Below are 11,646 nucleotides of genomic sequence, written 5' to 3'. Positions count from 1 at the left end.
TTGCTAATGTCACCTCCAACATCGTGAAGCTCAGAATCACTAGGCACTTTGAGCTAAAATGGAGCATGATCCAACTGCTGCATATAAACAAGCAATTTATGGGTCTTCAACATGAGGATCCACAACAACACATTCTAAACTTCTTGGAGTTTAGTGATACTTATATCACTAGTGGAGTCACTCCAGACCATGTGAGGCTCACACTGTTTCTGTTCTCTCTGTTTGGCGAAGCGAAGAGATGGTTGAAGGCAAAACTGGCCAACTCTATTACATCATGGAATGATCTAGCTCATAAACTTTTTGCACGGTTCTTCCCCTCGGGCAAAAATGCAAAGATTAGAAGTGAAATTGTCTCCTTTAAAAAGAAGATGGGCGAGTCCTTATATTCAGCTTGGGAGAGGTTCAAGGGGCTACTTTGGGATTTCCCTCATCACAACCAAACACATGAAGTGTTGGCTCATACCTTTATAGAAGGGCTACATCAGAGACCAAGATTTTGGTAGACACAACCATATATTAACGAATTACAATCAAGGTAAAGTCGATTTCGAACAACAATTTTCATGGCTAAACCACAACCCCAGAACTAATGGGTTTTAGCCACTCATGATAATGTTATACAATAACAAGTATTGAATGGTTGAAAATACTAAGAAAGATGAAGAAAAACTGAGAATCCTTGCTCCCGAGTGTTCTATGCTTGTGTTTTTCTCTCAAAGTGGCGTCTCTCCCTCCAAAATAGGTTTAGACTTATTTTTATACGAGTTGGGGGTGTGTTGGACCAAAAAAGACCTTGTCCCACGCGAAGTAGGAGAGTACCCCATCACCTAGTGTCTAGGGAAGCTCGTCTCGCTGGCCATGCGATGCGATGGGCAATTGCCCAAAAATATTCAAGTCTGCTTTCTGCACCCCTGGTAGCGCGACGAGCTGGCCTGGGCGGACTTTTTGCTTTCTTTTCGTTTTGCTTCAAATTGTGCACTTTTGTCCCACATTGCTTCCGGGTGACTCCTACACATAAAAAACCATGAATTAGAATAAATTATTATATTACATATACAAAATCCACAAAATATGAGTAAAATGCAAGGTGATATGCATATAAATACACATACTTTAAGCCAAATATAACAATGCTCCTCCTGAAAGCACCCGGTGGACCACATACACCTTGCCAATTCGGTGCGAATTTTCCATTGGCTCCGTCCTGATGATGGAATATCTTCTTTTACACCAACTACCCTCATGCAAACTACCTAGGTTCCACTTTCTTATTGAATGCCTTGCTCATTATGTTCTGATAAAGCTGACCACGACAAACTGCATCCATTCTCTTCGCATCAGTTATTCTTTTTTACTGCCTATCCATTCTACATCGTCCATCCCGACTTCTTGGATGATCCACAGGGAGGGTATTTCAGCCTCAACGGGTGTTAAAACTTTTATACTATAGACCAGCATGTACGGTGTCACCCCGGTAGATGTTCTCACTGTGGTGCGATATCTATGTAAAGCGTATGGAAACTAATCATGCCATTGTCTATAATTGTCCACTATGTTTTACAAGATCCTCTTGATGTTCTTCTTGGCTGCTTCAACCCCTCCATTCATTTGTAGTTTGTAAGCTATGGAATTGCAATGAACGATCCTAAACCTTTCACAAGTTTCCCTCATGAGATCACTGTTAAGGTTAGCTGCATTATCCATTATGATTGACTCTAGATTCTTGAACTGACAGACTATATTGTTGCGGACGAAGTCTGCCACCACTTTCTTCGTGACAGCTTTGTACGTTGAAGTCGACCCACTTGGTGAAATAACCGATGGCCACCAGGATGAAATGATGTCTGTTTGATGCATCCGGTTCTATGTGTCCGACCACATCCATGCCCCAAGCGGCAAACGACCAAGGGGAACCCATCATAATAAGCTCGTTTGGCGGACCTTTAATGAAACCTCCATGAACTTGACACTAACAACACTTCTACACGTAGCGAATGCTATCTCCTTCCATAGTCATCCAAATGTATTCTTCCCTCGAATCTTCTTGGGCAGAGCAAGCCCATTCATGTGAGGTTATAAAGCCCCATAAAAGTTCTCCAAGGCTTTACCGTTTTATAGTGTCAAAGTCAAACTAATGTGTTTGGAAGGTTGTTCTGTTGTACGGATTTGTGTATTGTGCAATGAATCGTGAAGTAGGTATAAGACTTTGAAGAAAATGGCGATTCTGGGGTCAATTACGTAGACCGCGGGTCGAATCCGCTAACTACAGAACCATCATGGAATGAGTCAGAAGCAACTTAATTTTGAGGTTCATTTCGCGGTAGGGAATGAAGACCGCATAGCCATTCTACGGACCGCATATCCATCGCATAATCAGCATTGGAATTTTTGGAAGAAGACTTTCTGGTCTAATGTGCGGACCGCCCAAATGCACAACACCTCAAACATACTTCCAACTTTAAGTTTAATAAGTTTGCCTTCAACATCTAGCGGTGTTATGGCCTAAAAATGATTCAAACCAAGTAGAGAGGCATACCTTATAGCACACAAATCTCTAATTTGTGAATCTTACTTCATTGCTATAACTTCCTCAATCAGCCACGAAGAGAGAAAGAGGCAAACTATCGACTAGTTCGGGTTCCTAAAGCTTGAATCCAATTGTTTCACCTTCTCCACCTTTGGTTTGGCTTCCAAACCCTAAGGATATGTTTATGAGGTCTAGAGAGAATTTTAGGTCTGATTTGGATCGAAAATAAGGTTTGGAGACGAAGTCCACCACTTTAAATAACAAGATAAGCCCCCACCGACTTTGCGGGTCCCAAAGGGAGCTGATTGTGCAGACTCACAAAAATATGAATATCTCTCTACTCCAACATCGTGTCGATAAATAGTTTAATACATTGGAAACTAGAGTTGTAGACTTTCAATTTTGTTGTGGACCATCCCGTAATTCAATTGGGAGAAAAGCTTTATGACATTAGACTCAAATTTCAATAGAATTAGGAACGTAACTTGCGATAACTTTTTTCGACTTTTGTCATACAACTTTCTTGACTTCAAAACTTATGATACATATGTTATATGATTCAAATACCTTAAAACATGACATCCTTAGAATATTAAGCACCCCTAGTGTTTACCCTGAAAGTACGGGTTAAAACATCTTTGATTTGTTTAACTTCTAACTTCTAATAGTTGTTAACCACTCTTATACACCCTTATAAAATTTAAGACCAATAGGATTAACTTTTTTTCATCTTAAAGATCATCTCTTCTCATATTTATTTCGACTAACTTACAACGCGATTTAACGTACGCGAATATGGGTTATAACAGTATGATGCGTTCATAGCATTGCGCTTTGTGGTGGAATCTGCTGAGCTTGGGGGCAGTTATCTCATTTCATTATCTTTCCATCATTGGGTACATTCGTGTTGTTGCTTGTTTGGTGCACGGATTGCATGGTATGTGGCTTGAGGTGGTGCTGGTGTGGCGTGTCGGTCGAGCAGCTTGTATTGGATGATATGAGGTTATTGGACTTGGAATGAGTGCTATCAGATTTGATTAAGGTATATTTGGAAGGATAACGTCATTAGTCAGCTTAGAATTTGGCTATGATTCTTGGCGGGCAAGAGAGCTCCACGACTTGTTGATCTAATGAATAGTTATGAGTTTCTACATGATTCATTATCCTTGACAGTGTACGAAGGTTCATAACAAGGTTTTGTTTGATATGAGGTATGTCACGGGTACCGGGTCTATTATTGAGCATCTATTATGGTCAGAAGGTATTATTATGAGTGTGTGAGTTATGTCGTATATCATGTATTAATATCTTAGAATATGGTTATTGTTTGATATAGTTTGTTCAAACTTATACAGTATATAGATGCGAGAATCGGGTCTTATAATGAATTCCGAATGTTGGAGATTGTGTTCCGAGGTTTATGGACTAAGGTTGAAGTAAGTATCTTCAGTTAAGTTGTGTTGTTAGGCTTATATGGATTGGGGTGGCGTGGGATCACCCATGGTAAGTGTATGGTGAGTTTATATGGAGTTTTGATGGCTTTGTAACGACTCTTAGCACATTCGAGGACGAACGTATGTTTAAGTGGGGGAGAATGTAACGACCCGACAGGCCATTTTGAGCATTTGCATTCCGTTCGGTGGTTTGGAGTCTTGAGTAGATTCATATGAGGTGACTTGCGTGTATGGTCGTTATTGATTTTAGAGTGGTTCGGATTGATTTGGAAAAATGATTCTCAATTTGAAAGCTTAAAGTTGGAAGAGTTGACCAAGTTTATACCTGGGGCTCAACTTGCCCTTCTTCCCAAACCTTATCACATCCTTCATAGGCGAACCCTTAGAAGTACCTTTTCACCCTTTATTAAAGCCACATCACGAACCTTCCTATCATCATAACTCTTCTGCCTAGACTGAGCTGTGCAAAACCGCTCCTGAATCAACTTCACCTTATCCAGAGCATCCCGAAGCAGATCTGTACCGAACAACCTAGCCTTACTGGGTTCAAATCAACTAATAGGAGAACGACATCGTCTACCATATAAAGCCTCATACGGAGCCATCGAATACTGGACTTGTAGCTATTGGTGTAAGTAAACTCGGACAATGGTAGAAACTAATCCCAATGGCCTCTAAAATCAATAACACGAGCTTTTAATATATCCTCAAGAATTTGAATAGTCCGCTCGGAATAACCATCTATCTTTGGGTGAAATGTCGTGCTAAGCTCCGCTTGTGTACCCAACTCTCACTGATCAGCTCCCCAAAAATTAGTTCAAATCCTAGGAGTGTCGAGATGTCAACCTTTATTCGGAACTTAATGGTATACCTACAAAATCATTCCATTTTTTGCACGAAATTCATGTAGGCTTTCTTTCAATTTCATTGAAGCTTCAGAGATTCTCGTGTCATCATGCGATCTACCCACGTGTCAAAGTCAATTTATTACAATACACTTGCCAATCGGGTGAACTACAGGCTACACTCACGAATGAACATAGAGCCTTCTCTAAGCTGCTCAAATTGGATAGCCAAAGAAAATATATCCTTCTGTGATAGAAACCTCTCCATGTACGCCTATTCGAACTCAAACCAAGTAGGATCCAGAGAATTATTATCTCACTCCCTCTCTTACACCTCAAACCATGCTTGAGCTGCATCTTTGCAGCAAGATCCACAACCTCAACACCATGAATGTCCATAGCCCAAAGGCCTTAGAAGTCTCATCTATAAAGTACTATTGATCGTCTTCCTTGCATGAACCATAGAACTTTGTTGGACGCAATCCCAAGAAGTGCTTAATTCTTCTTCCTCTTCCTACTGCCGTGGCTGAAAGCCCTGCATGCTACTCTTGGGAAGCCACCAGAGTGGTGAGCTTTTGGATAGCAGCCTGCATTGTCCAAATCTCTATAATTCCTAGGGCAACCGGAGCCTGAGGAGCAACTAAGAGCTGGTGGAGGCTTTGATTTCTATTTCATTCTCCACCTCAACATGAGGTCCATTGGCTGCATCATTATAACTTGGTTAGCAGTGCCAACATGAGTTCTAGTTATTGCTTCAAGGCACAAATAATAAATATGTCCAAATGATCCCAAAGGAGGTTTCAAGGTCTACATCACAATCTAGAATCAAAATGACAAACAAACACCTATACTGTCCTAGTGATCACTCATCATATAGGTGATCAAGCTGTATGAAGAAGACCCCACTAGACACAGCTCAACAAACATAGACAATCCTAGGGCACTTCTAAACTTAGAGCTCTAATAACAAGTTTGTCACGCCCCAAACCTGTCACTGGTGTAACAGGCATCCGATGCTAAGCAACCACACTAGAAGAACCTTATAAGATAGAAGTTATAGCAATTCCTTATGTTCTTTTAATAAGTCATTAAATTATAAGCAAGATGAGATAAATCTAAATAAAATATTTGGATTTAATTAATATCCAAAAATATCAAAATAAACTAAGCATGGAAAATTGCCCCAACTTTGAGAATTAACCAAGTCAAATATAGCTATAACATAATAATATCCAAGTTCCAACATATGTCTTCCTCATCTGCCTACTGTCGTGGCTACAAGGCCTGCATGCTGTTGTTGGGCAGCCACCAGAGTGGTGAGCATTTGGATAGCAGCATGCATTGTCCAAATCTCTATAATGTCCGGGGCAACCGGAGCCTGGGGAGCAACTACAACCTGGGGGGCTGGTGGAGGCACTTGATTTTCATTTTCGTTCTCTGCCTCAAATGGGGTATATTTGGCTACATCATTATAACTTGGTTATCAGTGCCCACATGAGTTCTATTTATTGGTGTAAGGCACGAATAACAAATATGTCAGAATGATCCTAAAGGAGGTTTCAATCTCTACATCATAATCTAGAATCAAAATGACAAACAAATACCTATAATGTCCTAGTGATCACTCATCATACAGGTGATCAGGTTGTATGAAGAAGACCTCACTAGACACAACTCCACAAACATAGACAAATCCTAGGGCACTTCTAAACCTAAAGTTCTGATACCAAGCTTGTCACGCCCCAAACCGGACACTAGTATAACACGCATCTGATGCTAAGGAACCACACTGGAAGAAAATTATAAGATAGAAGTTATAGCAATGCCCTACGTTCTTTTAATAAGTCATTAAGTTACAAACAAGATGAGATAAATATAAATAAAATATTAGATTTAATTAATATCCAAAAATATCAAAATAAACTAAGCATAGAAAGTTGCCCCAACTTTGAGAATTAACCAAGTCAAATATAGCTATAAAATAATAATATCCAAGTGACAACATATGTCTATGGAACCTCTAAGAAAGAATGAGAGAATAACTAAACTCGAGACGCAACACAAAACTAATATAAATAAAATAAATAGAATAACAGAGTCTCACGAACAAGCATGTGGGCTCACCCAAAATCTGAAATCAACAAGTACTCTTAGTCTGTACGATCTCCTTGCACCTACTCTTCTGCGTTACCTAACATACTATCAAAAATAACAATGGTATATCTGAGTCCTTACCTAACATACCAAAAACAACAATGGTATATCTGAGTACTAGGTACTCAATTATTGTCTAGGGCAAGAGTTCTTATAATAAAAGTAAATAAAATGTGTGTGTGTGTGTGTGTGTATATATATATATATATATATATATATATATATATATATATATATATATATATATATATATATAATAGACAGTAATGAGAAAACATGTTAAATCAAACAAATGAATTAAAGCAAGTACTCTACAAGAATCAACAATAAGGAATGGTACAATTCCGCTTTATCAGACTCAAAAATCATATCATGCCGATACAGGCCTAGTTGTGCCAATACAAGTCAAGTCATGCCAATATAAGCCCCAAATCCATGCCACCATAGGCCTAAGTCTTGCAAATACAGGCTCAGGCTATGCCAATACAGGCCCACACAAGTTTAGTATTCATTATCTAAGTTTTTTCATAAGTCATGGCGTATTAGCCGAATTGTTCATGTTCATTATTTCCTTAGCAAGGATATTCAAAGAGACATATTTCAATTCAGAAAATTATGCTCAAATGTCTGTAGTTCAGGTTCAAGTTCAACAACCTATATAGTGTACCTCATCTGTGCATATGTATAGCATAGTAATAATTAAAATACATAGGCTCGATGCGAGCTTGTCCCAAACGCACACAAAGACTTGTTCAACAACTTTATAGTAAAAAAGATTTTCAATGAGACATATCTCAAATCCCGCTAAACTAATCCAACCGTAGTTCTGATTCTCAAGCAATCACGCTACACATAATTAGAGTAATAAAGATCAAAACTTTAGTGAACTCTAAATCCCCGTAATTTTTTCATAAAAAGAACTAGGGTTATGCTTAGAATGGTGTTCTTCACTGTTTAAATAAATACCCAAACATATTGGGAGCTTTGCATCATCACGTTACCCTTCCCAATCAATTAGAATCACTAATGAAGGATAAAGTTCTTACTTTTGAAGAAATCCCAATTTTTACTTTAATTGCTCTTTGTTAAATTTTTAAGAATCTAGGGATTTGAAAGATGATTTGATGTTAATCCTTGTTAGTTTGATGTAATAATCAATAAAATTGAGTAGGAACTCACCTTGTATGATTTGGAAAAGCCCTTGGGTGCTTTCCTCCTTAAAAAGTCATCCAAAATGAAGTAGGGTTTGAAATTCCAAAAATTTCTATATTTATTGATTTCTGTCATTTCAACATGCGGCCATCACATACGGTCCATATGCTGGACATACGGTTTGCATGTTGGTCGTATGTCAACTCCTGAAGCCTATTATGGTGGATATATGATTGATATAAGATTTAATATACAATTGATATACATACGATATGTTAAATATATAGCCCGTAAATTGAACATGCGGCCGTGTATGGCCTCCACATGTCAACTTCAGAGACTTGAATTTTTAAACACTTTAGGTCTCAACGAACGGTACCGTATGTTGCTTCCGCAAGTCAAGTTCAGAGACAAATTTCTAACTTCCAAGTGATTTTCTAAGACCCCACATATGGTTGGACATGCGATCCGCATCTCCAATATGTGGTGCGCATCCCAACCGTATCTTGGCCCAAATTTCCAACTTGGTTTCCTTTTGATTTACTTCAACTCAAATCTTTTGTACACTTGGTACATGCTTAAATATTGATTTTATCACGTGCATACTTTCCAAGGTTCGAGTCTAACCAAAAATATTTAATGATTCCAAACTTAACCCGAATCTACGAGGTATTACACATTAAAATATTTAAATTTTAAAATATACATTTATACAAAACTTCAAGTGCGACCCATATGGCATAAATCATGTAAATGACTCTTATAGCCTAATCATGGCTCTTATATCCTCTTTTACAACACTTTTTCGTCCAAAATATGTATTTATACGAAATATATGCCATGACATGTGTCAATAATGTATAAACAAGTATATTCACTAATTATGCAATTCAAAAATTAATATAGTATCTATTAAATCTATGAAAATTATATTTAACACCTCACTTTCAATCCAACGAAAATTATATTTAACACCTCACGAATGGTCTTTTAAAATATGTATTTCAGACCTCGTGACATTTGAAAAATCCATAAGGAAGTTAGGCTTAAATATACCTCAACCTTAGCCCTTGAATCCAACGTATACTCCAATATATCTCACGATAATCCAACTATATAGTGCAATATATTCTCCTTAATAAAACAAATCACAAAATATACCAATTTAATCATTCAAGTGTTCCTCATTTAGGTTCAAGCCTACTAATTTCTCAAATATCCATATTTAAGTGAATTTTTTATTAATCACCTCCGATCTATCCATAATTATGTTATTAAGTTTATTAGGATCTCTATATCCAATTATTAAAGACCTATGAACACAATTTATCATCCTCCTCACAAGTTCATAGCTTCATTAACATACAGTTAGTTAGCATTCCTCACTAAATACACTTCTAATCACCAACTCATATAATCAACACTATAAAAAATCATAAATATACCACATACATCATTTATAAATGGTGTAATTACCTTACTATAGGCAAATTTTGAGAATCACACTTATCGTGAATTTTGGGTTCTTAGAATGTTAAAATATTGTTAGAATCCTTATAATGAGTGAAATAAACTCAAATTATTATTTACAACATACCTTGGTTGGTATTATTAACTTTGGAGCTCAAATTGCCACTTTGCTCTCAAGCCCCGACTCAAAATCCCAAATGAAACATTGTTGCCCTCACTGCAATATTTATAGCTAGCTAGGAGTTCTGGCTGCATGGTTTGCGACCCGAGCATTGTTGTCGTCCTCTTCATGTATTGGGAACAAAACTTCATGAAGCAAGGAACTCCGCGAGGGGCATGTGCCTCACTCCAGTAGATACTAGACTCCTAAGCCCTGAAGCTCCTCCTCGCGGCGCAAGCAACTTCTGTCTAGGAGTTATTCCACTTTTTAACTTTAGTTTTTGTCAAGTCTTAGCATTCTTACCTTATTCAAGCATCCTTATACCATGTTATACTCGTAACATCAGGTTTCAATACACTACCAGAAAACTACCAAAAACCGTCCATGAAAACCGACCGAAATCGGTCGGAAACATAGGAAAAACCGACCGATTTCCGACCGATTTTAATTCGTCAAAAAAACAGTGATCGCTAACGTGTGGCTACCTAAGACGGTCACAATTTCCGACCGAAGTCGGTCGGTTAATTCAAGAGTTTGACCACTTTATCTGACAATTTGTCACAACCCAAATCGGAGGAACGCGACGGGCACCCAGTGCCTTACTCAACCGAGTACCCACATAACGTATCTTTCTTATTCGGCCATCATGTGTAAATGGGCCGGAAAGGCAGTCATGAGATAACCAGAATAAAACATAAAGGAATACTCGACATAGGATGACCCAACATGATATACAAACTTATACATGTGACATACGGGCCTATAAGACCGACATGATCATTTGTACACTCAAAACATAGGCCGACAAGGCCATACAAGTATCCATATACATGATATCTGTCTACAAGTCTCTAAGAGTACATAAACGTCATAAAGGTCGGGAAAGAGCCCTGCCATACCAATCAATACATGTTCAAGGCATACTGACCAAATAGGCAACTCTGGAGCAACTGAAGTGCACCAACACCTTCCGCTGAGCTGATAGCCTACTAGGAGGACCGTAAACCTATCTATCGGAACCTGCAGCCATGAAACGAATCTTCCCTAGGCAAAAGGGACGTCAGTACGAATAAAGTACCGAGTATATAAGGCTAGAAAGCATAAATAAGAACAGTATTGTTAAGAGAGATAGAGAAGATAAAACTTGTAACATCTGATTACCTATGAGGGCTACTGACATGAAATACATGATACATATATATATACATAAGCTTTTAAAAATATTCGTCTTTGTGGGCATCATCATCATCATATTGTACTCGGCCGTAATTGGCTCGGTAAAAACGTACCTAGCCATCATCAGGCTAGGTAGAATCGCACCAAGCCACGCGCAGCTCGGTAAAATCCAATTGATCAGTGGTTTCACAGTAGGTGCCATACCCAGCCGACTATAGCGCGGCTCGGTAGAGTAAATATATACATATATATAATGCATGCTGGACTTATGGAATGACGTTCTAAACCTTTTCGAGTGACGTAGGGTCATTGCACCTTCAATTAATGTTATGGACATTCATACCATCAATATGGACCTCAATAAGATTCAAGGATCATACATACTTTCTTAGAATAACTTTATAAGGAAAGAACAACATGGACAACCTTAGTTCTAAGGAATACATCCATTATGAAATAGCATATCGTTTACGTTCATTTCACTTTAGATCATGCCAAAAGAAAGAAGGAAGTGCTTTAACATACCTGTATGATCTCTTCCTTATTCCTCAACCAAGCTCAACACAACGTCTTGCGTCTATAACAAGTGAAATGATATTGTCGTCAACATATAATGTTGTACTATCGTATTTGGCTAGTCGTATAGCTTACGGAAAATTGGGCAGCAACTACTCTGTTTTAACTACATCCCAAAGACCACAAAGGGTC

At 38.2% G+C, this 11,646-nt stretch overlaps 1 non-coding gene across 1 annotated transcript; it reads right to left on the bottom strand.

The window, feature by feature from the left end:
• Positions 1-332: 332 nt before the first annotated feature.
• On the bottom strand, positions 333-439 carry LOC117278513 (small nucleolar RNA R71). Its single transcript, XR_004508880.1, has one exon. It is a non-coding gene; the product is annotated as a small nucleolar RNA R71 (small nucleolar RNA).
• Positions 440-11,646: the final 11,207 nt, after the last annotated feature.

This window comes from Nicotiana tomentosiformis, chromosome 12 (genome assembly GCF_000390325.3).
Source record: "Nicotiana tomentosiformis chromosome 12, ASM39032v3, whole genome shotgun sequence".
Lineage (NCBI taxonomy): Eukaryota > Viridiplantae > Streptophyta > Magnoliopsida > Solanales > Solanaceae > Nicotiana > Nicotiana tomentosiformis.
Note: the sequence above shows the minus strand (reverse complement) of the source record. Positions and strands in the feature narration are given on the sequence as shown.